Source organism: Trachypithecus francoisi, unplaced genomic scaffold (genome assembly GCF_009764315.1).
Source record: "Trachypithecus francoisi isolate TF-2019V2 unplaced genomic scaffold, Tfra_2.0 Lachesis_group5, whole genome shotgun sequence".
NCBI lineage: Eukaryota > Metazoa > Chordata > Mammalia > Primates > Cercopithecidae > Trachypithecus > Trachypithecus francoisi.
The window spans coordinates 97,070,697-97,098,478 of NW_022681470.1; the positions used below are offsets into that span (position 1 = coordinate 97,070,697).

The window sequence follows — 27,782 nt, forward strand, 5'->3', positions numbered from 1 at the left end:
AGGAAGTACAGCTACAGAAATTGCCTTCCCACTATACAACTATGAAACCAGATAAAATTATGAAAGAAATATTTATAGACAATGGAAAGCCGGTAGTGCAGAATTTTAACTGACAAAAGGGAAACAAGGTGAGTCACATGATTGCCTCAGCTTAGTGCCTAGAGGCAGTTTCCTGCACTACACTGTTAGGAGCAGTGCAGAGAGGGGAGCCCCAATAGAGCCAGCAGTCTCATTGAGTGGAGAAAACAGATTAGAGTTGGTGGAGAATGCGTTGGCTAGAAATTAAGAGGGAAGGCCAGGCATGGTGGCTCACATCTATAATCCCAGCATTTTGGGAGGCCGAGGCAGGCGGATCACCTGAGGTCGAGAGTTCAAGACTGGCCTGACCAACATGGAGAAACCCCATCTCTACTAAAAATACAAAATTAGCTGGGTATGGTGGCGCATGCCTGTAATCCCAACTATTCAGGAGACGGGACAGGAGAATCGCTTGAACCCAGGAGGCAGAGGTTGTGGTCAGCCGAGATCGCACCATTGCACTCTGACCTGGGCAACAAGAACAAAACTCCATATCAAAAAAATTAATTAATTAATTAATTAATTAAAAAAAAAAAACAAAAAAGAAAGAAAGAAAAAAAGAAAAGAAAGATTAAAAGGGAAAACACTAGAGACGAGGGAATGATATAGAGAGAGCTTTGGAGATCTGCCAAGAGGTCCCAGACCTCAAAACTTTGGCTGAATACTGATATGTACGTTAATGAGGTAAAATTCCACAAGGCAGGGGGTTAAAAACAACAACAACAACAACAACAGAAAATGAAAGGCCAAACAATTCTCAGAACTTACACAGGATTGGGAATATTTTGTTTATGTTCCTGACAGCCCATATGAATAGATCCTATAATACGTGGGGCATCATATAGAGACTTTAAAAGGACTCAGTAGTGAACACTAGAATAAAGGTTACTCTGGAGCCACCATGCAAAGCTTGAAAGCAAGCACTGATGATCGAACTGATACCAAGCATGGCAGAACCAAGTCCAACACTCATTAGAGAAATGCAACAAAACCTAGCACTGAACAAAATCAAATTCCCAAGGTCTGACATTCAATTTAATATTATTGTACTGGATGTGGTGGCATGTACCTGTAGTCCCAGCTACTCAGGAGGCTGAGGCAGGAGGATCACTTGAGGCCAGGAGTTTGAGGCTGTAATACACTACGATCACACCCAAGAAGAGCCACTGAACTTTAGCCTGGGCAACACAGTAAGACCCTGTCTATTAAAAAAAAAAAAAGGATTATAAAAGTAGATAGGAAAATGTTACCCAGAACCAAAAGAAACAGTCCCAGAAATGTCAGAAATGGTAGAATTAGTAGACAGGACATTAAAAGAGATATAAATATGCTTTTTTTTTTTTTTTTTTTTTGAGATGGAGTTTCACTCTTGTTGCCCAGGCTGGAGTGCAGTGGTGTGATCCCAGCTCACTCCACCTCCCCGGTTCAAGTGATTCTCCTGCTTTAGCCTCCCCAGTGGCTGGGATTACAGGTGCCGGCCACCATGCCCGGCTGATTTTTTCGGCCTCCCAAAGCGCTGGGATTACAGGTGTGAGCCACTGCACCTGGCCTTCATGTTCTTAAGAATGAAATAAAGGAAATGAAAGTAGACCCTTATTTCACACCATATGTAAATATCAACTCAAAATGGGGTAAAGACTTACATGTAAGACTAGAAACAATAAAACTACCAGAAGAAAACATAGGGGGAAAGCTCCATGACATTGGTCTGAAAAACGATTTTTTAGATATGAGCCCAAAAGCACAGGCAACAAAATCAAAAGTAGACAAACAGAATTGCATCAAAATAAAAAGCCTCTGCACAGCAAAGCAAAAAATCAACAGAGTAAAGAGACAACCTACCCAGTGGGAGAAAATATCTACAAACCATACATTTGACAAAGGGTTAATATCCAAAATATATAAGGAACTCTAACAATTCAATAGCAAGAAAGCAAATGACCTAATTTTAAAAATGGGCAAAGGGCCGGGTGCAGAAGCTCACACCTGTAATCCCAGCACTTTGGGAGGCCAAGGCAGGCAGATCACTTGAAGTCAGGAGTTTGAGACCAGCCTGGCCAACATGATGAAACCCCGTCTCTACCAAAAATACAAAAATTAGCCAGATGTGGTGGTACACACCTGTAATCCCAGCTACTGGGGAGGCTGAGACAGGAGAATTGCTTGAACCCAGGAGGCAGAGGTTGCAGTGAGGTGAGATCCCAACACTGCACTCCAGCCTGGGCAATAGAGTGAGACTCAGTCTCAAAAAAAAAAAAAAAAAGGCAAAGGGACATTTCTCAAATGAAGAAATGACCAACAAGTATATGAAAAAATGCTCAATTAAAGCCATAATGAAATATCACCTCACATCTGTTAGAATGGCTACTAATAGACAAAAGATAACAAGTGTTTGTAAGAATATGGAGAAGAGAGAACCCTGGTCCACTGTTGGGATTTTCAATTAGTACAGCCATTATGGAAAATGGTAATTTCTTTAAAAATCAAAACTCTAACTACCATTGAAGACTTTTCTGTGGTACTAAAAAGAAAAAAGTAAAAACAAAAAAAAACAGAAAACAAAAAATAGAAGTACTATATGATCCATCAATCTCAATCTCACTTCTGGGTATATACCTGCAGGAAACAAAATCATTATGTCACAGAGGTGTCTGCACTCCCATGTTCATTGCAGCACTGTTCACAACAGCCAAGATATGAAATCAACCTAAGTGTTGGTCAAATAATATAAAATTTCAGTTAGAAGGAATAAGTTCAAGTGATCTATTGTACAACATAAAGACTATAGTTAATAATCTATTGCATGCTTGAAAATTGCTAAGAAAATAGATTTTATGTCCAGGCGCTGTGGCTCACGCCTGTAATCCCAACACTTTGGGAGGCCAAGGCGGGTGGATCATGAGGTCAGGAGTTTGAGACCAGCCTGGCCAATATGGTAAAACCCCATCTCTACTAAAAATACAAAAAATAGCTGGGCATGGTGGCGCGTGCCTGTAATCCCAGCTACTGGGGAGTCTGAGGCAGGAGAATCACTTGAACCCGGGAGGTAGAGGTTGCGGTGAGCTGAGATTGTGCCATTACACTCCAGCCTGGGCAACAAGAGCAAAATTCCATCTCAAAAAAAAAAGAAAAAGAAAATAGATTTCATGTGCTCTTACCACACAAAAAATACATGAGGTAATATATGTGTTAATTAGCTAGGTTTAGCCATTCCACAATGTATACATATATCAAAACATCATGTTGTACCCTACAAACACATACAAGTTTTATTTGTCAATTAAAAAAATAAAAACAGACCAAGTCAGGAGAAAAAGTTCAAAAAAGGAGTTTATACTATTAATTTCACTAGGGCCTCAGAGGAGACATAGCATTTTAGTTCTGAACTTAAAAATATGTGAAATTAGGGGTTCTAGAAATAAATATTTAGCCATTTTCCTAGTTGTCTTTTTGTAAAGGTTAACAGTATCATACTGAATTAAACTTAAAGTGAACATATTTAATCTGTTTGTTAAATAATGTAAAGAAAAACAAATATAATGAGAGAAATGGAAGGTATTCTTAAAAGACCAAAATGGAACTTCTTGAGATGAAAAATATATCTGAAATGGAAAATACACTGGATGGAACTTCCGCCTCTGGGAGGATGGAGTAATGTATTTTCACCACTCCTCGAACAACCATAAACCCTGGAAATTATTTATTAAACATAAGAAGACTTTGAAAGGTGGAGAAAAGAAAGCAGACTGGATAGAAACCTCAAGACCCAAGAAATACCACAGTGGTGAGTTCTCCGAGTTTTCTTTCAGCTTCATTTATTCAACACTTGGAGCTGAAGAAACCAGCAACCAGGAAATGCCAATAGGCACAGACCAAAAAGAAAAAGAAAAGCTCCAACAAAAGCCTGTTTCTGCTAGCCAAAGGCAAGGAGCAGTCTGTAAGACAGGAACTTTTAGCCATACTACAGGGTGCCTAGATTAAACTTTATTCTGGGTGGTCTCTGAGGTGTTTCTGGATGAGATTAGCTTTTGAATCCATGGACTCAGTAAAGCAGATTACTCTCCCCAGTGTGAGTGACGTCATCCAATCTGTTGAGGGCCTGAATAGAACAGAAAGGCAAAGGAAGGACAAATGTCCCTGTTTTGCTTCCTACCTGCCTACTTGAGCTGGGACATCAATCTTCTCTTGCTCTTGGACTGGAATTTACACCGCTGGCTCCCTTGGTTCTCAGGCTTTCAGACTCAGACTGACATTACACCACGGACTTTTCTGGGGCTCTAGTTTGCAGATGGCAGATCATGGGATTTCTCAGCCTCCATAATCACATGAGCCAATTTATACATATATTCCATTGGTTCTGTTTCTCCAGAGAACTCGACTCCAGTGGCCCTACCCCAACCCATGCCAAAACTAAATGGGAAACCTAGACTTCCACTCTCTCAAGGTTGTAACAGGCCACCCCAATACCCTCACTAGAGTGGTGTCACACAAGGCCAAGTAGGGAACTGGGACTTTTGTCCCAGTCAGCCAGTAATGAGCCCTCCTCTCTGTGTGCGTGGTGGCAATAAAGACCATGGTGTCAGTGGGGAACCTGGAAATCCATCTGGCAGAAATGAGGTACCCCTCTGCTTTCCTGCTCGGTTGATATCAGAGGAGGCCTAGTAGAGTCAGGACCTTAACCATCACCCAGAGGTAATGAGGCCACCTCTACCACAGTATCAGGAGAGACCACGTGGGGCTGGAACAAGCAGCCTTATCCAGCAGTAAGGAGGAGACCTGTCCCGCTTGAGTGTCAACAGAGGTACAGAGGGAAATCTGAACTTCTCCCTTCACCTGGCAGCAATGAAATGACACCCCCTCTCATGCCAAAGCAGTGACAGACAAAGTCAGTTAAAATAAAAGTTTTAAATTAAGATCCAAAGTCTTATAACATAATACACAAATGTACAGATCTCAAACTGAATGAAAAAATATAGTAGATGTCAACACTGAGATGGTAGCTATATTAGAATATCTGACAAAGATTTTAAAGCAGCTATGATAGAAATGCTTCAAGAAGCAGTTCTGAACACACTTGAAAAAAAGTTAAAAATATACAACTTCAGCAAAGAAATAGAAGGTATAAGGAAGAACCAAATAGAAATATTAAAACTATAAAATACAATAACCAAATAGAAAAGCTCAGCGGATAGGCTCAGTGGCAGAATAAAGAGAACAAAGGGAAGAATCAGCATACAGTAAAACAATAGAAACTACTCTATCTGAACAACAGAGAAAATAGAGTGAGAAAATGAATAGAGCCCCAGGGACCTGAGAGACTAACAAGAGATCTAATGCTGCTGTGGCTCCTGTCGCTGGAGTCCCAGAAGAAGAAACAAAAGAAGGCAGGGCTGAAAAAGTACACCAAGAAATAATGACTGAGAACTTCCCAAGTTTGTCAGGAGATATAAACATAGTGATTCAAATACATAGTGATTCAAAAAAGATGAGGAAGGCTCTGTACAGTGGTTCATGGCTGTAATCTCAGCACTTTGGGAGACAGAGGAAGGCAGACTGCTTGAGGCCAGGAGTTCAAGACCAGCCCAGGAAACATGCTAAAACCCCATCTCTTAAAAAAACCAAACCACGGTGAAACCCCGTCTCTACTAAAATTACAAAAACTAGCTGGGCGAGGTGGCGGGCGCCTGTAGTCCCAGCTACTCGGGAGGCTGAGGCAGGAGAATGGCGTAAACCCGGGAGGCGGAGCTTGCAGTGAGCTGAGATCTGGCCACTGCACTCCAGCCCCGACGACAGAGTGAGACTCTGCCTCAAAAAAAAAAAAAAAAAAAACCACACACACACAAAATTAGCCAGGTACGGTGGCATGCACCTGTGGTCCCAGCTGTGAGAGGATCATTGGAGCCCAGGAGGTCAAGGCTGCAGTAAGCTTTAATCACACCACTGCACTCTAGCCTCACAGAGTGAGACTCTGTCTCAAAAAAAAAAAAAAAAGAAAAAGAAAAAAGAAAAAGAAAAAGAAAAAATGCTGAGGAAACCGCAACCAAGATAAACCTAAATAATCTGTGCCAAGCATGTTAAAATTAAACTTCTGAAATCAGACAAAGAAAAAATATCTTGAAAATGTCACTATAAGGAAACAAACAATTCAATGACAATGGATTTCTCATCAGAAATCATGGAGGTCAGAAGGAATTGGTACAGCATTTTTCAAGGGCTGAAGGAAAATAGCAGTCAATTCAGAATTCTATACCCAGAAAGAAATAGAATTCTATACACAGAAAGAAAAATCCTCCAGGAATGAAGAGGAAACTAAGATATTATCGGAAGTTTTCTTAGGAAAACAAAAAGAGTTTGTCACCAGTAGACCTACTCTAAAAGTGGCTGAAGGAGATTCTCTAAATGGAAAGGAAACAATGAAAAAAGAAATCTTGGAACATTAGGAAGAAGATACAGTTAGCAAAAAATATGGGTAAAATCAATAGACTTTTCTTCTATCGAATTTTCTAAACTGTATTTGACAGTTGAAGCAAAAATTACAACACTGTCTGATTTTATTCTAAAGGTATATAGAGGGAATGTTTTTAGAAATTATAAATTAGAGAGGGAACAGGGACAAAGAGAGGTAGGGTTTCCATACTTCACTCATACTGGTAAAATAATGACAACAGTAGGCTGTAATAAGTTATGTGTATATATAATATAATACCTAGAACAATCAATAAGAAAGCTATGCAAATATACTCAAAAACACTGCAGAAAGTGCTCACTTCAGCAGCACATATATTAAAATTGGAAGGATAGAGAGATTAGCATGGCCTTTGTGTAAGGATAACATGCAAATTTGTGAAGGGCTCCATATATTTTTTTTTAAATGCCATAGATGAATCAAAATAGAATTCTAAAAAATGTTCAAGTAATCTTTAGGAGGTAGGGAAAAGAAAACAAAGAAACGAAAATCAGAAAAAAACAAACAAAAACAAAAATTGGCAGACTTAAGCCCTAACATACCAATAACTACATAAAGATTAGTAGAATGAATTAAAAAGCATGACCCAAACTATGTACTCTCCACAGGAAACTTACTTTAAATATAATGATATAGGCAGGCTGAAAGTAAAAGGATGGGGAAAGTTATGTCATGCAGACATTAACCAAATTAGCTGGGCTTGGTGGCAGGCACCTGTAATCCAGGCTACTCAGGAGGCTGAAGCAGGAGAATCACTTAAACCTCAGAGGCAGAGATTGCAGTGACCCGAGATTGTGCCACTGGACTCCACCCTGGGTGACAGAATGAGACTCTGTCAAAAAAAATCCACACATGGTGGCTTACACCTGTAATCCCAGCACTTTGGGAGTCCAGGGCAGGCAGATTACTTGAGGTTAGGAGTTCAAGACCAGCCTGGCCAACATAGTGAAACCTCGTCTCCACTAAAAAAACACAAAAATTAGCTAGACATGGTGGTGGGCACCTGTAATCCCAGCCACTCAGGAGACCGAAGCACAAGAATCACTTGAACCCACGAGGCCAAGGTTGCAGTGAGCCACGATGGTGCCACTGCAGTCCAGTTTAGGTGATGGAGTGAGACTCTGTCTCGAAAAAAGACAAACATTAACGAAAGGAAAGCAAAAGCGGCTATACAGATAAAGCAGACTTCAAAGCAAAGAAAATTATCAGAGACAAAAAGGATCATCATATAGTGATAAAAAGGGTCAATCCACCGATAAGACATAATAATCCTAAATGCACCAAACAAAGGAGCTGAAAAATGTGTGAGGCAAAAACTAATGGAACTCAAAACAGACATAGACAAATCCACAATTATATTTGGAAACATCAGCACCCCTCTATCAACAATGAATAGAACAACTAGACAGAAAATCAGCAACTATACGGAAGAACTCAACAATATCATCAAACCAACAAGACCTAATTGACATTACATAGAACACTACACCCAACAACAGCAGGGTACACATTTTTGAATGCTCTCACAGAACATACACCAAGGTGGACTGTATCCCAGACCATGCAACAAATCTGTACAAATTAAAAAGGATTGCACTACACAATATGTTCTCTGACAACTATGGAATCAAATTAATAATAGAAAGACATGGGGGCCAGGAGCAGTGGCTCACACCTGTAATCCCAGGGCTTCAGGAGGCCAAGGCAGGTAGATCACCTGAGGCCAGGAGTTCAAGACCAGCCTGGCCAACACGGTGAAACCCCATCTCTAATGAAATACAGAAATTAGGCCGGGCGCGGTGGCTCAAGCCTGTAATCCCAGCACTTTGGGAGGCCGAGACGGGCGGATCACGAGGTCAGGAGTTCGAGACCATCCTGGCTAACACGGTGAAACCCCGTCTATACTAAAAATACAAAAAACTAGCCGGCGAGGTGGCGGGCGCCTGTAGTCCCAGCTACTCGGGAGGCTGAGGCAGGAGAATGGCGTAAACCCGGGAGGCGGAGCTTGCAGTGAGCTGAGATCCGGCCACTGCACTCCAGTCTGGGCGACAGAGCGAGACTCCGTCTCAAAAAAAAAAAAAAAAAAAAAAAAAAGAAATACAGAAATTAGCCGGGTGTGTGGTGGGCACCTGTAATCCCAGCTACTCGGGAGGCTGAGGCAGGAATTGCTTGAACCCGGGAGGTGGAGGTTGCAGTGAGCCAAGATCACGCCATTGCACTCCAGCCTGGGCGACAAGAGTGAGCGAAACTCCATCTCAAAAATAAAGAAAGGCCGGGCGCGGTGGCTCAAGCCTGTAATCCTAGCACTTTGGGAGGCCTAGACGGGCGGATCACGAGGTCAGGAGATCAAGACCATCCTGGCTAACACGGTGAAACCCCGTCTCTACTAAAAACTACAAAAAACTAGCCGGGCGAGGTGGCAGGCGCCTGTAGTCCCAGCTACTCGGGAGGCTGAGGCAGGAGAATGGCGTGAGCCCGGGAGGCGGAGCTTGCAGTGAGCTGAGATCCGGCCACTGCACTCCAGCCTGGGTGACAGAGCGAGACTCCGTCTCAAAAAATAAATAAATAAATAAAATAAAATAAAGAAGATAGGAGGAAAATTTTCAGATACTTAGAAGTCAAACAATACATTTCGTAAAAACCCATGGGTCAAAGAGGGAGTTTCAAGGAAATTTTTAAAAAATATCTTGAATGCCCGAGTGCAAAGGCGCAAGCCTGAAGTCTCAGCTTCTCAGGTGGCTGAGACAAGAGGATTGCATAAACCCAGGAATTCCACTGGATGATTTAAGGAAAAAAAAGAGTTTTGAAATACATTGGGGGCTGGGCGCGGTGGCTCAAGCCTGTAATCCCAGCACTTTGGGAGGCCGAGACGGGCGGATCACGAGGTCAGGCGATCGAGACCATCCTGGCTAACCGGTGAAACTCCGTCTCTACTAAAAAATACAAAAAACTAGCCGGGCCACGTGGCGGGCGCCTGTAGTCCCAGCTACTCGGGAGGCTGAGGCAGGAGAATGGCGTGAACCCAGGAGGCAGAGGTTGCAGTGAGCTGAGATCTGGCCACTGCACTCCAGCCTGGGCCACAGAGGGACACTCTGTCTCAAAAAAAAAAAAAAAGAAAAAGAAATACATTGAACTGAATAAAAATGAAAACACAACATATCAAAATTTCTGTCACACAGCTAAAGCAGTGCTGAGGGAAAAAATATAGCGTTAAATGTAAACATTAGGAAAATCAAAAAGTCCAACATCAATAATCTAAATTCTCACCTCAAGAACTTAGAAAAAGACGAGCAAACGAAACCCAAAGCAAGCATGAGCAAGGAATAATGAAGATACCAAAAACAAACAAACAAACAAACAAACAAAAAAACCCAGGAAATCAATGAGATTTATTTTTTAAAAATCAGTGAACAAAATCAATAACACAAATAACTTTCTTTGGAAAAAAATTATTAAAATTGGCAGGCCACCAGCAAAACTGATAAAAAACAAAAAGATACAAATTACCAATATCAGGAAGGAAACAACCTGTCACTATAAACATCAAAAGGATAAGGGAATACCACGGATCTAGACGCAGAAATTGACAACTTACACAAAATGGACCAAACCGAAAAACACAAATACCACAATGAACCCAATATAAAATATATAATTTAAATAGCTCTGTAACTATTAAGGAAATTAAATTCATAATTTAAAACTTCTCCCACTCCCTAGGAAAGGAAATCTCCAGTCCCAGATAGTTTCACTAGAGAATTCTACCAAATGTCTAAAGAAGAATTAACACCAATTCTACATAATAGAAATAGAGGAGGAAAGAACACTTCCTGCTTCATTTATGAAGCCAGTATTACCCTGAGGGGGAAAAAGACAAGACAGTATAAAATAAGTACAAACCAAAATCTCTCATGAGTATAGAGGCAAAAAGCGTTAACAAAATATCAGTAAATAGATATCAGTAATGTATAAAAAGCATTACACACCACACCCATCTTATTCCAAAGATGCAGGACTGGTTCAATATTCAAAAATCAATCAATGTAATCCATCAGATTAAAACTCTAAAGAAGAAAATCACAAGATCAAATCAAGTGATGCAGAAGACTCATTTGACAAAATAACACCCATTTGTGATTTAAAGAAAAAAACAACTCTCAGAAAAATAAGAATACAGAGACACTTCCTTAACTTGACAAAGAGTACCTATAAAAAGCTTACAGTTAACATTACACTTAATGGTGAAAGTCTGAATGTTTTTATATTCAACGTAGTGCTGAGGTAGTACAAAGGTACTACCTCAATTCAATCAAAAGGTACTACCTCAATTCAATTTTTAAAAAAATCAGTTCACTGGAGGAAAGCTAGCCTTTCCAACACGTGATGTTGTAGCAACTGGACAGCCATAGGCAAAAAATGAAACTCAATCTAACTCTAATATTTTCTACAAAAATTAACTCAAAATGGTTAAATACTTAAATGTAACATGTAAAACTGTAAAACTTATTTTTAAAATAGAAGAACACTTTCAAATTCTAGGATTAGACAAAGAGTACTTAGACATGATACCGAAAGCACAATTCATGAAAAGAAAAATTGAGATTTTTAGACCTTATCAAAATTAAAAACTTTTGCTCTTGGAAAGCCCATATGAAGAGGGTGAAAAGACAGGTACTGGGAGAAAATATTTGCAAATCACATATCTAACAAAGCACCAGTATCTTCAGTATGTTTAAAAAAGAAAAACCCTCAAACTCAACAGTAAAAACAAAACAAAACAAAACAAAAAAAACTGCCTGTAATTCCAGCACTTTGGGAGGCCAAGGTAGGAGGATCACTTGAGGCTAGGAGTTGGAGAACAGCCTGGATAACATAAGGAGACCCCATCTCTACAAAAAATTTAAAAATTAGCCAGGTGTGGCAGTGCACACCTGTAGACCCAGCTACGTGGGAGACTGAGAAAGGAGGAACACTTGAGCCCAGGAGTTCCAGGTTATAGTGAGCTGTGATCATGCCACTGCACTCCAGCCTGTGCAACAGAGTGAACCCCTATCAAAGAAACAAAACAAACAAAGAAAACCCCACAAACAATCCACTTAGAAAATGGGCAAAAAACATGAATATATATTTCACCCAAAAGACTATTCAAGCATATGAAAAGATGCTCAACATGATTAGCTATCAGAGAAATGTAAATTAAAACCACAATATGTTACTACACACCTATCAGAATGGCTGAAATAAAAAAAAGCAACAGCACCAAATCCTGCTAAAAATGCAGATAAACTGGTCATACATTGCTGGTAGCAATGCAGAATGGGGTAGGAACTTTGGAAAAGAGTTTGGCAGTTCCTTACAAAGTTAAAACATATACTTACCATTTAACACAGCAATCCTATTCCCAGATATTTACCAAAAAGAAATGAAAAGTTACTAATGATATGTTAAAGTTCATAGGAGTTTTATTCATAATAGTCCCCAAATGGAAACAATCCAAACATCTGTCGCTGCTGTAAAAACAATGGAATACTACCCAATAAGAGAAAGGAACAAATAAATAATATGTGCAACAGTGATAAACCTAAAAGTGTAATGAAAGAAGTTGAACACAAAAGACTACATGCTATATGATTCCATTTATGTGAAATTCTTTAAAAAGCAAGACCACAGTGGCAATTTATCAGTGGTTGCTAGGGGCCAGAGCTGTGGATGGGAATTGACTGCAGAGAGGAATGAGCAGTGGTGTCCCGGGAAATGTTTAACAACTGGCTCTTGGTGGAGAGGGAGCCCTGGTTTGTAGCATTTGCTGATTTCCATGGTGTAAATACTCCTCCATTGCCAATTTCAAGTTACCGATGTGACATGACTGACCATTTAGTAGAGAAGAGAGGCTAGTTAACAGCTGGATCTCACAAGGTGGCATAAGTGGGATCCAGCGCACCACTGGCCACAAGGAAATTTGGGGGCATGATGGAAATGTTGCATATCTTGTGTTAATGGCTGAACAACTGTACATATCTGTAAAACTCATTAAAGTATATATTTAAAATGGGTGAATTTTAATGTAGGTAAATTGTACCTCAATAAAGATGAATTTTTTTTAAGCTGGGTGGGTGCAGAAACAGTAAGGAATTGTAACTTTTTATCAGGGTGGCTGCCCTCCACCTCCTAATCATCCATCCTTAATCTCTTTGTTGTTGTTTGTTTGTTTGTTTTTTAATGCATTGAACAATATCTTTGTTGAGTGCCATCTATCTTGTCCTCAGGAAGCCATGCTCTATTAATGATCACCAAAGTTCTCTGCTGGTCAGACCCTGGCTACCTCTCCAACCTTTCTGCTCAGCACAATAATTCTGCTACTTTGACTCTGGCATCCTAATGTCCCTCTGCTCTCAGTAAGCCCAGCTCTGTGACCGTATACCCTATGTCAGCCCTGGCCTACAGAGAACAGCAGTCCCTGAGCTTCTCTTACCAGCACATTCTTCATCACTTCAAGAAATTGAGTCTTCTTTCCACGCCCAGCCTCGCATGCCCACTCTTTTGAGCCTTTTAAAGAAAGTGAATATTCTTCGGGATGTCTGATGGAACATAAGCATTTGGTGAGTTTTCTGACTTTACATAACATATTAATTCTAGCATACCCACTCTTTTTTTTAAAATAGAGATGGGGTCTTATTATGTTGCCCAGGCTGGGCTTGAACTCCTAGACTCAAGCAGTCCTCCTACTTCAGCCTCCCAAAGTGCTGGGATTATAGGCGTGAGCTACCACACCAGGCCTAGCAGGCCCACTCTTTTGAGCCATTTAATACTTCTTCCACTGTATGCCACAGCAGTTCTCATATGCCTGCTTCACTTAATGTGGGCCATGGCTTTCTCCAAGCTTCCCAGAGCCATCCTATTGTAACCAAAACAGGTTCAGTGCTTGCTGCTTGCAGAGTCCAATTAACAAGAGTAAGGTCTAGTATAAAGAAAGCGACTTTTTATTCCAGTTAGCTTAAGGGAAGAAGGTATAGCCTCTGGCTTTTAGGGTACCACTTCGCTTTTGGAGCAGAAAGCAGATGCTTTTAAAAGGGAACCTGGCATGCTGACATAAATAGCATGCAGGGGAAGAAGCAGGCAAGTGGGGTGCCTGCATACTCTCTTTGGTGCCTTCTCTACTGGATGGCCAAGCTGGTGACTACTGGTGCCTTCATGGGAAAAGCAGCCCAAAACTCTCCAGGTGAGAGAGTCTCATAGCAGGCATACATTGGCTTGTAGATGGACTTGTAGATTGTCTCTTCAGGTAACCTCCTGCTTGAGTAAGAGTTCTGCTCTGGGACTTCTAAACACACAGTTAGATGAACTTGCCTTGTAGGGAGTGTCTGGTAAAGAGGAGGTAAAAGGCTATAACTGCATTTGGAAAAGGAGAAAAGAGAAAAGGAGAGAAAAAAATAAACTATCGCTTGGAAAATGGGGTACTTAGTTACACTATCAGAATGTTAGCAACATCTCTTGGGGTCTTTGTCAGAGTATTAAATACCATATCATAAGAATGGGCTCCCATAGGCCGGGTGGAGTGGCTCATGCCGTAATCCTAGCACTTTGGGAGGCTGAGGTGGGGCGGATCACAAGGTCAGCAGTTCGAGACCAGCCTGGCCAACATGGTGAAACCCCATCTTTACTAAAAATACAAAAATTATCCGGGCGTGGTGGCAGCCATGTGCCTGTAATCCCAGCTACTCAGGAGGTTGAGGCAGGAGAATCGCTTGAAACTGGAAGGTGGAGGTTGCAGTGAGCTGAGATCACACCACTACACTCCAGCCTAGGCAACAAGAGTGACACTCTGTCTTAAAAAAAAAAAAAAAAAAAAGAATGGGCTCCCATATCCATATATTCTCCCTTATCAAACTTTATGTCCCACCCTCCTTGATCCAATAGCCTCAGAATCCACTCCCATACATCTCCAACCTGTATTTGCTAGTTAGGGTCCTCTTGAATCTCCAGGGCATGTGTATTTTTTCTCTTAGGGGAGTCTTAGCTGAGTTCTAAAAGTACTCAATCCTAGTTATTGGTTTGCAGATCAGGTGAGGAGGTGGGGTAGGTTTTGAAGGGAACCTGCGTGGTCTTGCAAGCCAGAGGCCTCTTTATCATCCTTAAGTAAGGAAGTAGTGATAGCCTTTACCAGGAACAAGTGGGCACTTTTGTAGGCCCAAAAGATGGAGAATTTAAAAATTCAAGATTTTTTTTTTTTTTCTTTTTTTTGAGACGGAGTCTCGCTCTGTCGCCCGGGCTGGAGTGCAGTGGCCGGATCTCAGCTCACTGCAAGCTCCGCCTCCCGGGTTCACGCCATTCTCCTGCCTCAGCCTCCCGAGTAGCTGGGACTACAGGCACCCGCCACCTCGCCCGGCTAGTTTTTGTATTTTTTTTAGTAGAGACGGGGTTTCACCGGGTTAGCCAGGATGGTCTCGATCTCCTGACCTCGTGATCCGCCCACCTCGGCCTCCCAAAGTACTGGGATTACAGGCTTGAGCCACCGCGCCCGGCCAAAAATTCAAGATTTTTTTAAAGCATTAACCCAGCTGCCGCCACTCCTATGTCTCAGGGTCTCACTTCTTCTTGCCACAGTTAAGAATTCAAACTTCTCTGGAGCTCTGCAACTCTTAACAATTAAATATTGGACCTTATTCTCAATTTTTGGGGGCCTCTAGATGCAAAAGATAAAAAATATCTTTTAAATTGCTAAAGAGGGCCTTGGGCTTTCACTCTTAGCCTTTATTTGGTAATCAGTCACCCTCAACCTTTCATTGCCTTTGTCCAATGCATTAATTGCCTCCAGCTAGCCATCCAATTCCATTGTCTTTATAAAATCTGATATATTTATTCGACCTGATATATTTCCCCCACTAAGCATTACCTTGCCCCAGGATCCCATCCCAGTTCAGCACTAGTGAAAGCTTTGACAGTTGCACTGATCCCCTGCTAGGGACTCTCCATGCTCCACCTACTGCTAATGGCCCTCCCTGTCAGCGGGCCAGCAGGTATTTCCAGTTTAGAATCTCATTTTAGAATGTGCTTCCGGCCGGGCGCGGTGGCTCAAGCCTGTAATCCCAGCACTTTGGGAGGCCGAGATGGGTGGATCACGAGGTCAGGAGATCGAGACCATCCTGGCTAACATGGTGAAACCCCGTCTCTACTAAAAAATACAAAAAACTAGCCGGGCGAGGTGGCGGGTGCCTGTAGTCCCAGCTACTCGGGAGACTGAGGCAGGAGAATGGCGTAAACCCGAGGTGGAGCTTGCAGTGAGCTGAGATCCGGCCACTGCACTCCAGCCTGGGCGACAGAGCAAGACTCCGTCTCCAAAAAAAAAAAAAAAAAAAATGTGCTTCCTCAGCACTCTTGGCACTGACTGTCAGGCTGGGTTCCTCGGGAAACATACTCTCAGATGGAGATTTGAGTAAAATAAAAAAGAAGTTCATTAAGTCATGCTCTCAGGATCAACAACATTGGGAGAAAGTGAAGGCCTTAGAACTGGAGAGCAGGAACTCAGGAACTATTGTGGCCCTGCAGAGTTGTGCCCCACCGAGACAAGGAAATTAGAATCATGCAGGAGAATATACTTCCACACTGATCAGTAGATGCAGGCTGTCTTAGGAGGGGGCATAATCTTGAATGAATTTTCAGTTGAGGGCAACTCCTGGAGGAAGCTCAGCTGGGAACTGTCAGTCACCCAAATTCCCGGAAATGCTAGTGCAACTGGGAACTGTCAGTCACCCAAAATTCCCAGAAGTGCTGGGGGGAGGACAAGCATGAATGCTTCAGTCCTGATGGGGGTGGGCATCTGGGTGGCACCACAGTATCCACTATAGTACCTTTTTATCTTTTTTTTTTTTTTTTGAGACAAGAGTTTCACTCTTGTTGCCTAGGCTGGACTGCCATGGTGTGATTTTGGTTCACTGCAACCTCTGCCTCCTGGGTTCAAACGATTCTCCTGCCTCAGCCTCCGAAGTAGCTGGGATTACAGGCATGCACCATCACAGCCAGCTAATTTTTTGTATTTTTAATAGAGATGGGGTTTCACCATGTTGGTCAGGTTGGTTGCGAACTCCCAACCTCAGGTGTTCCACACGTCTTGGCCTCCCAAAGTGCTGGGATTATAGGCCTGAGCCACTGTGCCCGGCCTATAGTACCTTTAAATATGAGAACTGAGATACATTTTTTTGATACTTCTCACCTAGATAAGTATTTTTTAGATATTTCTCGCAGCTCTAAACAGCTACTCTTTCTTCCTCGTTGGTTTGGTTATGGAATTTCACAAGGTTACTTTACCATGTTACTTTACCATTGAAGGGGCATCACAGAGGAAAAGAAATCATACAGTGGTGTATTTCAAAGCCAGACAGACATTGTGTTTGGATTTTATTCAAGATTAGTCCTGGCTGGGTGCCGTGGCTCATGCCTGTAATCCCAGCACTTTGGGAGGCTGATGCAGGTGGATCACAAGGTCAGGAGATCGAGACCATCCTGGCCAACATAGTGAAACCCCATCTCTACTAAAAATACAAAAATTAGCTGGGCATGGTGGTGCATGCCTGTAATCCCAGCTACTCAGGAGACTGAGGCAGGAGAATCGCTTGAAACAGGGAGTTGGAGGTTGCAGTGAGCTGAGATCACACCACTGCACTCCAGCCTGGTGACAGAGCGAGATTCCATCTCAAAAAAAAAAAATTATTCCTAACAAAGCTATGCCTGTTCTCACATTGCTATAAAGAAATACCTGAGACTGGACAATTTATAAAGAAAAGAGATTTAATTGGCTCACAGTTCCACAGGCTGTACAGGAAGTATGGCAGTATGTGCTTCCAGAAGGGCCTCAGGAAGCTTCTAATCATGGTAGAAGGCAAAGTGGGGAGAGCATCTTACATGGCAGAAGCAGGATCAAAGGTTGGGGGAAGTGCTACACATTTTTAAACAATCAGATCTCACAAGAACTCACTATCACAAGAAAGGCACCAAGGGGATGGTGCTAAACTATTCATAAGAAACCCTCTCCCATGATCCAATCACCTCCCACCAGGCCCCACCTCCAACACTGGGGATTCCAATTTAACATGATATTTGAGAGAGGACACAGATCCAAAAATATTCCACCCCTGGACACTTCCCAATTTCATGTCCTTCTCATGTTGCAAAATACAATCATGCCTTCCCAACAGTCCCTTGAAGTCTTAACTCCTTCCAGCATTACTCAAAAGTCCAAAGTCTCATCTGAGACAAGGCTAGTCCCTTCGACCTATGAGCCTGTAAAATCAAAAACAGGTTGGTTACTTCCAAGATACAATGAAGGTATAGGCATTGGGTAAATATTCCTGTTTGAAAAGGGAGAAATCAGTCAAAAGAAAGGGGCTACAGGCCCCACACAAGTCTGAAACCCAGCAGGGCAGTTATTAAATCTTAAAACTCCAAAATCATCTCCTTTGACTCCATGTCTCACACTCAGGGCACAGGGGTGCAAGAAGTGGGCTCTCAAAGCCTTGAGCAGCTCTGCCCTATGGCTTTGCAGGGTTCAGACCCTACAGTTGTTCTCATGGGCTGGCATTGAGTGACTGGAACTTTTTGAGGTTAAGGATGCAAGCTGTCAGTGGCTCAAACATTTCAGGGTCTGGAAGGTGGTGGCCTGCTTCTCATAGCTCCACTAGGCAGTGCCCCAGTGGGGACTGTGTTGCGGGGCTCCAACCCCACATTTCCTCTCTGCACTGCCCTAATAGAGGGTCTCTGTGAGGGCTCCACCCTTACCAGCAGGGTTCTGCCTGGACATCCAGACTTTTCCATACATCCTCTGAAATCTAGGCAGAGGTTCTCAAGCTTCAGCTCTTGCACTCTGTGCACCCACAGGCTTAACACTACATGAAGGCCACCAAGGCCTAGGGTTTGCACTCTCTGAGCAGTACCTTGGCCCCTTTGGAACTGGAATGGCCAGGATATGAGCAGTAGTGTCCTGAGGCTGCGCAGGACAGCAGGACCCTGGGCCTGGCCCACGAAACCATTCCTCTCTCTTAGGGCTCCTGGTGTATGATGGGAGGGACTGCATGTGGAGGTCTCTGAAATGCTTTCAAGGCATTTTCCCCATTGTCTTGGATATTAGCACTTGGTTCCTTTTTACTTATGCAAATTTCTGTAGCCTGCTTGGAATTTCTCCCCTGAAAATGGGCTTTTCTATTCTATCACATGACTGGGCTGAAAATTTTTCTAAAGCTTTTATGCTCTACTTCCCCTTTAAATATAAGTTCCAATTTTACATCATTTCTTTGCTCATGCATATGAGATAGGTTGTTAGAAACAGCCAGTCCATATCTTGAGTGCTTTGCTGCTTAGAAATTTCTTCCACCAGATACCCTAAATCATCACTCTCAAGTTCAAAGTTCCACAGATCCCTAGGATGGGGCACAATACCACCAGGTTGTTTGCTAACATATAACAAAGGTGACTTTTGCTCCAGTTCCCAATCAGTTCTTCATCTCCTTCTGAGACTTCATCAGCCTAGACTTTTTGTCCATGTCACTATCAACATTTTTGTCACAACAATTTAACAAGTCTCTAGGAAGTTCCAAACTTTCCTTCATCTTCCTATCTTCTTCTGAGCCCTCCACACCACACTCTTCCAACCTCTGCCAGTTACCCAATTCCAAAGCTGCTTCCACATCTTCAGGTATCTTTATAGCAATGCCCTACTCCTCAGAATCAATTTTATGTATTAGTCTCTTCTCACATTGCTATAAAGAAATACCTGAAGGCCAGGTGCAGTGGCTCATGCCTGTAATCCCAGCACTTTGGAAGGCCAAGGTGGGTGAATCACAAGGTCAGGAGTTTGAGACCAGTCTGACCAACATGGTGAAACCCCGACTCTACTAAAAATACAAAAAATTAGCCAGGTGTGGTGGCATACACCTGTAATCCTAGCGACTCAGGAGGCTGAGGCAGGAGAATCACTTGAACTTGGGAGGCAGATGTTGCAGTGAGCCAAGATTGTGCCACTGCATTCCAGCCTGGGCAAAAGAGCAAGACTTCATCCCAAAAAAACAAAAACAAAAAAAAAAAACCACCACCACCAACAAAAAACCTATCTGAGAGCAGGTAATTTATAAAGAAAAATTGGCTCATGGTTTCATAGGCTGTACAGGAAGCATGGCAGCAACTGCTTCTGGGGAGGCCTCAGGAAGCTTCAAATCATAGCAGAAGGCAAAGATGGAATAAATATCTTACATGGCAGTACCAGGACCAAGAGAGAGTGGGAAGGTGTTACATACTTTTAAACAACCAGATCTCAAGAGAACTCACTATCATGAGAACAGCACCAAGGGGATGGTGTTAAACCATTCATGAGAAACCACCCCCCGATCCAATCACCTCCCACCAGTCCCACCTTCAACATTGGGAATTACAATTTGACCTGAGATTTGGGTGGGGACACAGATCCAAAACATATTAACTATTGAATACATGTAATCAAGAATACACTGTGCATCTTACATTTTACTTTTGAAATTGTACTGTAATTATCTATGTATCTATATATCTGTCTTCACTCACTAGACCATGGGTTCCTTGAGGAGTGTGTCTTATTCCCAAGACTTTGCATCTTGAGTATATAATATGCCCTAATATTTGTTGAATGAGTGAATAAGTGAATGAATAAATGAATGAATAATCAATTTGCAAGGTTTCTCTTCAGATACTTTAAAAAAGTAAACATTGAATGGGTACGGTGGTTCACGCCTATAATCCAAGTACTTTGGGAGGCCAAGGTGGGTGGATCACTTGAGATCACAAGTTTGAGACAAACCTGACCAACATGGTGAATCCCCGTCTCTACTAAAAATACAAAAATTAGCTGGGCATGGTGGCACATGCCTGTAATCCTATCTGCTCGGGAGGCTGAGGCATGAGAATCACTTGAACTCAGGAGGCAGAGGTTGCAGTGGGCGGAGATATCACCACGGCACTCCAGCCTGTGGACTCCATCGCAAAAAAAAAGAAGAAAGAAGTAAACATCTAAGGTACTCATTGAAGCAGCACTGCCCAGGGCTAAGGCCCTGGTCTTTGTAACATGTAAAGAACTTTCTATTACAGGAATCTGTGTGTTTGTTACTATTTTCCCACTCCCAGCCTAGCCTTCTTTCCTCTTCTCTCCCTCCTGCTGACACTCCACTCAGGCCTTGAGCCCGCATTCTCTGAACAGTGTGTCAACTCTGCAGACATGCCCAGGAGAGGGCAGCAGAGGCCAGTCCAGCTAGACTGAGAGTGGCCTGCTTTCCAGACGTTGCCCTTCCTTCCCACCCGGTAGACACAGCAAGGCAACCACACACTGAGGCAGTCCTTACTGCAAGCCTAAGGAGAACTACTGCTCCAATTTTGAAGATGAGGAACCTGACAGGGAGGGGTTGCTGAAGGTCACTAGGTGGCAAAGCAGGCCTGCCTGTAGCCAGCTTATTAGCTTGTGTGTTTGCTCTCGGGATATCAGATCCAATCTGAGCAGCAATTTCAAGACACTCCTAAGTTTAGCTTAAAAGTAAAATATATCAGAAGAGATGAAAGCATCAAATTACTGGATGCTCAAACATCTCCCATTACAAGAACCCACCCTTGACCCTGCTTCCCCTTCCAACGACTGCCCTTTCTCCATTTCCTCTCCCAGCCATGCTCCTAGAAAGCTGTCTTCAAGGGCACTGTGAATGTAATTCCATGTCTTCATCTCACAATTGCCACCAAGTTTATCACAATCTGACTTCTGCTTACCCCACTGAAGTTATTCATGTTCACATCACCATGACCCAGTTGCAAACTCAGTGGAAACCTTTTGGCCAAAATTCATCTCCCCATTTCCCCTGCCCCTACCTGCTTCCCCTCTGTATTAGTGAATGAGTCCAGCATTCCTCTTCTTCCCATGCAAAAAACCTGGAAGTCATTCTAGAATCTACAATTTCTGTAATAACTCCATCCCATTCAAATTACAGGTCCTGCCAATTCCCCTTCCTAAATATGTTTAGAATTCACCTCCTGTTTTCATGCCACTGCATGTATCAAGGCCTCATCCTGCAGTTCAGTCTTCCAACACCCCATCAACTTATCTTTCAGCAAATGCATATTGACCTGCACGAGGTCAGGAGATCAAGACCAGCCTGACCAACTTGGTAAAAATACAAAAATTAGCTGGGTGTGGTGGCGCACACCTGTAATCTCAACTACTCAGGAGGCTGAGGCAGAAAAATTGCTGGAATCCAGGAGGTGGAGGTTACACTGAGACTGCAGGAGAGTGCATACTCTGATTTCAGTTTCTTAAAAGATCATTCTAGGCCAGGTGTGGAGGCTCAGACCTGTAATCTCAACACTTTGAGAGGCTGAGGCAAGAGGATCACTTGAGCCTAGGAGTTTGAGACCAGCCTGGACAACAAGGCAATCTGGGCAACCCATCTCTACAAAAAGACCCTACTGTGGGTGCTGGTCACAGAGTGATGAACAGGGCTGACAAGGCCTCACTGGAGCATGCATTCTTGGGGCCACAGATAGTAACAACAAAATAACCAAGATAATATCAGACAGTGATAGGGGATATGAATAAAACAAAACAAAGTGATGTGAGAAGAATGACTGGGGTATATATATGTGTGTGTGTGTGTGTGTGTGTGTGTGTGTGTGTGTATGTGTGTGTGTGTGTGTGTGTGTGTGTATGTGTGTGTGTGTGTGTGTATATATATATATATATATTTTTTTTTTTTTTTTTTAGATGGAGTCTCACTCTGTCTCCAGGCTGGAGTACAGTGGTGCCATCTTGGCTCACTGCAACTTCCACCTCCCAGGTTCAAGCAACTCTCCTGCCTCAGCCTCCTGAGGAGCTGGGATTACAGGCGTCTGCCACCACACCCAGTTAATTTTTGTATTTTTAGTAGAGATGAGGTTTCACCATGTTGGCCAGGATGGTTTCAATCTCATGAACTCGTGATCCACTTGCCTTGGCCTCCCAAAGTGCTGGGATTACAGGCTTGAGCCACTGTGCCTGTACAAAGGGAAGGTATTTTTTAGTTAAATATTTAAAAATATCTGGGGGAGGCTACTTTAGTTGGCTCACTAGGAAAGGACTCTGTGGCAGTGACAAGAAGCTGTCTAGGGCACTGTTGGCTGCTGAAATACTCCATTTTCCAGCCTCCCTTCAAGAGGGGGCACGTCCACAGTTCTGGCCAATGAAAGTCAGCTGTGGTGGAGGGAAAGCTCTCACTTTTCTGGAAAAAAAAAAAAAAAAAAGACAATTGCATTGGCAGAGTCCCTTCCTGGTCCTTCTGGTCCTCCTGGTCCTCCTCTGATCGTGAGAGAAAGAAAGGAAACTCTAGAGAGATGCAGGTCCTGAACCAAGGCCAGCAGCCACCACCCCCAGACTCACTATGGGAGAAAAGCAAGCCCTGTTTGTTTAAGCCACTCATGGTGGAGTTCTCTCTTCCTTTCAGCACAGGGCATTCCAACTTCCATCAGGAGCCATGTGAACATCTGGAGCAGAGAAATCAGGGAGAGTTCAAAGGCACTAAAATGGAAACTACCTTGGCATGTTTGAGGAACAGAAAAAAGATCAGTGTGGCTAGAACATAGTGACGTGAGAGGGAAAGAGTAGGTAACTCTGAGAGGTGGATGGGGTCTTGCAAAGCTTTGTAGCCCCTGGAGTGCCATCTGGATTTTAAGCTCATGGGAAACCACTAATGGGTTTTAGGCAGGAGAGGGCATACTCTGATTTCAGTTCCTTTTTTTTTTTGTTTTTGTTTTTGTTTTTGTTTTTGTTTTTGTTTGAGACGGAGTCTCGCTCTGCCCCCAGGCTGGAGTGCAGTGGCGCGATCTCGGCTCACTGCAAGCTCCGCCTCCCGGGTTCACGCCATTCTGCCTCAGCCTCCCGAGTGGCTGGGACTACAGGCGCCCGCCGCTACGCCCGGCTAATTTTTTTGTACTTTTAGTAGAGATGGGGTTTCACTGTGTAAGCCAGGATGGTCTCCATCTCCTGACCTCGTGACCGCCCACCTCGGCCTCCCAAAGTGCTGGGATTACAGGCGTGAGCCACCACGCCCGGCTGGTTTCAGTTTCTTAAAAGATCATTCTAGGCCAGGTGTGGAGGCTAACACCAATAATCCCAACATTTTGAGAGACTGAGGCAAGAGGATCACTTGAGCCCAGGAGTTTGAGCCAGTCTGGACAACACTGCAACCTAGGCAACCCATGCCTACAAAAAAAAAATTTTTTTTTTGAGATGGAGTCTTGCTCTGTCATCCAGGCTGGAGTGCAGTGGCATGATCTCAGCTCACTGCAACCTCTGCCTTCTGAGTTCAAGCGATTCTCCTACCTCAGCCTCCCAAGTAGTCGGGATTACAAGTGTGTACCACCATACCCAGTTAATTTTTTTTGTATTTTTAGTAGAGATGAGGTTTCACCATGTTGGCCAGGCTGGTCTCGAACTCTTGACCTCAAGTGATCCACTGTCTTGGCTTCCCAAAGTGTTGGGAATACAGGTGTGAGCCACCGCACCCAGCCTACAAAAAATTTTTTTAAATTAGTGGTGGCATATGCCTGTAGTCCTAGTACTAGGGAGGCTGAAGTAAGAGGACTGTTTGAGCCCAAAAGTTTGAAGTTCCAGTGAGCTACACTGTACTCCAACCTGAGTGACAGAACAAGACTGTCTCACAAATCAATACAATTAAACTTTAAAACAAGAATTATCCTAGCTGTTACATAGAAGATGGATCAGGGAGTGCAGGTGGGACAGATGCTGATTTGGGTCTCACCCAGCAGTTTTCCTCCCCTTCCTGGTCTCTGTTGAGCTTAGGATAGGCCGCGTGACCCTGGTCTGGCCAGTGACGGGGAGGTGGGAGACCTTCGGAGAAAGCTTGTCTTTGCTGATAAAAAGGGACAAAGTCAGCTGGTGCAACTCTCTGCCCTTCTCCCTGCCTGAAATGTAAAGAGGACACCTGAGAGTGCAGGAGGCCTCACAGCCACGAAGGGACAGGCTAAGCTGGTAGAGTGAGGACAGAAAAATCCTGGTCTGGGTACTTGTCAACATCATTGACCCTTTGACTCTTGCCTACTGCTGAACTGTTTAGGTGAGAAAAATGACCCCGTTATTTGTTTAAGTCACTATAAATTTCGTTTTCTGTTACCTACACCTAAATACATTCCCAGCTGAAATAGTGGACAGAGAGTCAGCAGAGACCAGGGTAAGAAGCAACTGAAATGGTGCAGGTGAGAGACAATGACAGCTTGGACAATTATTTTAAAAAAAACAAACAAAAAAAAAGAGTCTCACTGTTGCCCAGGCTGGAGTACAGTGGAGCACAGTGGCGCGACCTCGGCTCACTGCAGCCTTGACCTCCCAGGCTCAGGGGATCTTCCCATCTCAACTTCCTAAGTAGCTGAGAACACAGGTGTGCACCACTACACCCAGCTAATTTTAGTGGGGTTTTTTGGTAGAGACAGGGTTTCACCATGTTGGCCAGTCTGGTCTCGAACTCCTGACCTCACGTCCGCCTCAGTCTCCCAAAGTGCTGGGATTACAGGTGTGAGCCACCATGCCCAAACAGCTTGGACAATTATGATCGTCTCCCTACAGGTCTTCCCATTTCTAGACTTAGTTTCCCCTAATTTGTCTTCGACGCTATTATACTTTCTCAATACAAATCTCTTTATAAATTCCTCTCGGCTTACAATTATTTGCTAGCTCTCCATTGCCTACAAGATAAAAACCTAACCTCCTTTGCCTAGTACACAGTACCCTTTGATTTGTCCTACCTTCTTATCTGGCTTTTCCTATCACCACACCTACCCTTGTACTTCATGCATCACCCAAGGGGTATGCCACTAGCAAACATCTCCCATGCCCCAGGGTACTGTCCATTCTTTATCTCTAATCCAAACGACCTGGAGAGGTGGGTATTGTAGGTCTTATAGATGAGAAACCCAGTGCTCAAGGAAGTGAAGTGATTTGGACAAGGCCAGACATCTAGTAAGTGGTGGAACAGGATGTAAACTCTGGTTTGATTTTGAAACAAAAGAGATTCACTATTCTCATTTGCCAAGAAGTCTGAAGGTAGGTGGGTGATTTCTGGGCTGTTTAAGTGCTCAAAGATGCCATCAGGACCTCAGGGTCTCCCCATCTTCCCTTTCTGCTGTTCTAGAGGTCTGGCTTTCACCCTCACACTGGTTACCTCATGGTCTTGAGATGGCTGCTCAGGCTGAGTGCGGTGACTCACGCCTGTAATCCCAGCACTTTGGGAGGTCAAGGCGGGCGGATCACATGAGGCCAAGAGTTTGAGACCAACCTGACCAACATGGTGAAACCCTGTCTCTACTAAAAATACAAAAATTAGCTGGGCATGGTGGCGCATGCCTGTAATCCTACCTGCTCGGGAGGCTGAGGCAGGAGAATCGCTTGAACCTGGGAGGCAGAGGTTGTAGTGAGCCAAGATTGCGCCCCTGCACTCTAGCCTGGGCAACAGAGTAACACTCTGTCTCAAAAAAAAAAAAAAAAAAAAATGACTGTATAGCTCAAGACATCACATTCAGGTACAAATCAGAAAGGGGAGGGTTATTCCAACCTAATCTGTTGTCCCCAACTCTGGTTTTTTGTTAAGAAAAGCAAAGGTTTTTGTAGAACCCCCAGCACACTTTTACCTCTAGCCCATGAATAAATGGCTGCCCCGAGCTGCAAGGAAGCCTGGGAAGTCAGGGAATGCCATTGTTATGGCTGGCCCAGACCAAATTCCATCCACTACCTGGGGGTGAACCCGCTACTGCCCTCAGCAAACCTGGAGTTCCGTTAGCAAGGAAGAAAAGGATAAGGATAAGCAGGTGACAAAAAGGACTTGCTACCACCATTCTGCTCAGCAGAGTGGAAGCACCAAGGTGCTCTTGACTACTGTCTTCCCAGATCTGCCTGTCAAACCCCTTTTTTTTTTTTTGAGACTGACTGAGTCTCCTGTGTCACCCAGGCTGGAGTGCAGTGGCACGATCTCGGCTCATTGCAACCTCCACCTCCCGGGTTCAAATGATTCTTCTGCCTCAGCCTCCCGAGTAGCTGGGACTACAAGTGTGTGCTACCTCGCCTGGCTAGTTTTTGTATTTTTATTTATTTATTTATTTATTTATTTTTTTTGAGACGGAGTCTCGCTCTGTCGCCCAGGCTGGAGTGCAGTGGCCAGATCTCAGCTCACTGCAAGCTCCGCCTCCCGGGTTTACGCCATTCTCTCGCCTCAGCCTCCCGAGTAGCTGGGACTACAGGCGCCCGCCATCTCGCCCGGCTAATTTTGTATTTTTTTAGTAGAGACGGGGTTTCACCGTGTTAGCCAGGATGGTCTCGATCTCCTGACCTCGTGATCCGCCCGTCTCGGCCTCCCAAAGTGCTGGGATTACAGGCTTGAGCCACCGCGCCCGGCCGTTTTTGTATTTTTAGTAGAGACGGGGTGTCACCATATTGGCCAGGCTGGTCTCAAATTCCTGACCTTGTGATCTGCCTGCTTCGGCCTCCCAAAGTGCTGGGATTACAGGTGTGAGCCACCGTGCCTGGCTGGCAAACCCTTTCTAATCCATCACATGCCAGTTCTCATGGGATTGCCCTCACTCTCCCAGGCAAACCTGGTGCTTTTTCTTCTACCTCCCCTTATATTATGTGCCTACTTCCATCAGAGGTATATAAATGCCAATATAGCAATTGATGTCATGCGACTGCTCATTCAATTATGCAGACAAGCATGTTCTCTGCAAATGCTTGCTGAGTGCCTGCTATTTGCCAAAGACTGCTAGGAGTCAGGAATTCAGTAGTGAACAAGTTAGGTTTTCAGGTTTGGTCCCTGCCCTTATGGAGCTTTCAGTCTAATAGGTGAGATACTTAGACAGGTAAAGTTATGGGAGAAAAGAAGCCCATCTCCTCAGACTATAAACAACTCTGTGGCGGGACTATCTTTATGTCTTGCCCCAGGACATAGCACAGCATCTCACACAAAGTAGATGCCCTATGAACATGTGCTAAATTCATTCTTTACTCAGGCAGGCATTGAAATGTCCCTCAAGTGTAAATATTTTAAAAGAAAAGGATTTCTTATTTCTGCCAGGAAACTCCCCCAAGAATGAACCACTATACTCTCCCAGTATTAAATCATGTGCTACAGCATCTTGGAAAATGCTTTGCTCTCTCCCCACATTGTTCCAGGTCTCTTTCCCCAGGAAAAGTTCTCGCATT

At 43.7% G+C, this 27,782-nt stretch overlaps 1 protein-coding gene and 1 non-coding gene across 3 annotated transcripts in view; both read left to right on the plus strand.

Annotated features, from left to right (window-relative positions):
• MRPL9 (mitochondrial ribosomal protein L9) overlaps positions 1-27,782 on the plus strand; it is a 40,790-nt gene that overhangs the window by 11,546 nt on the left and 1,462 nt on the right. The gene's annotated exons all lie outside the window — the stretch shown is intronic.
• LOC117076978 lies at positions 6,838-6,941 on the plus strand. Its single transcript, XR_004434585.1, has one exon. It is a non-coding gene; the product is annotated as a U6 spliceosomal RNA (small nuclear RNA).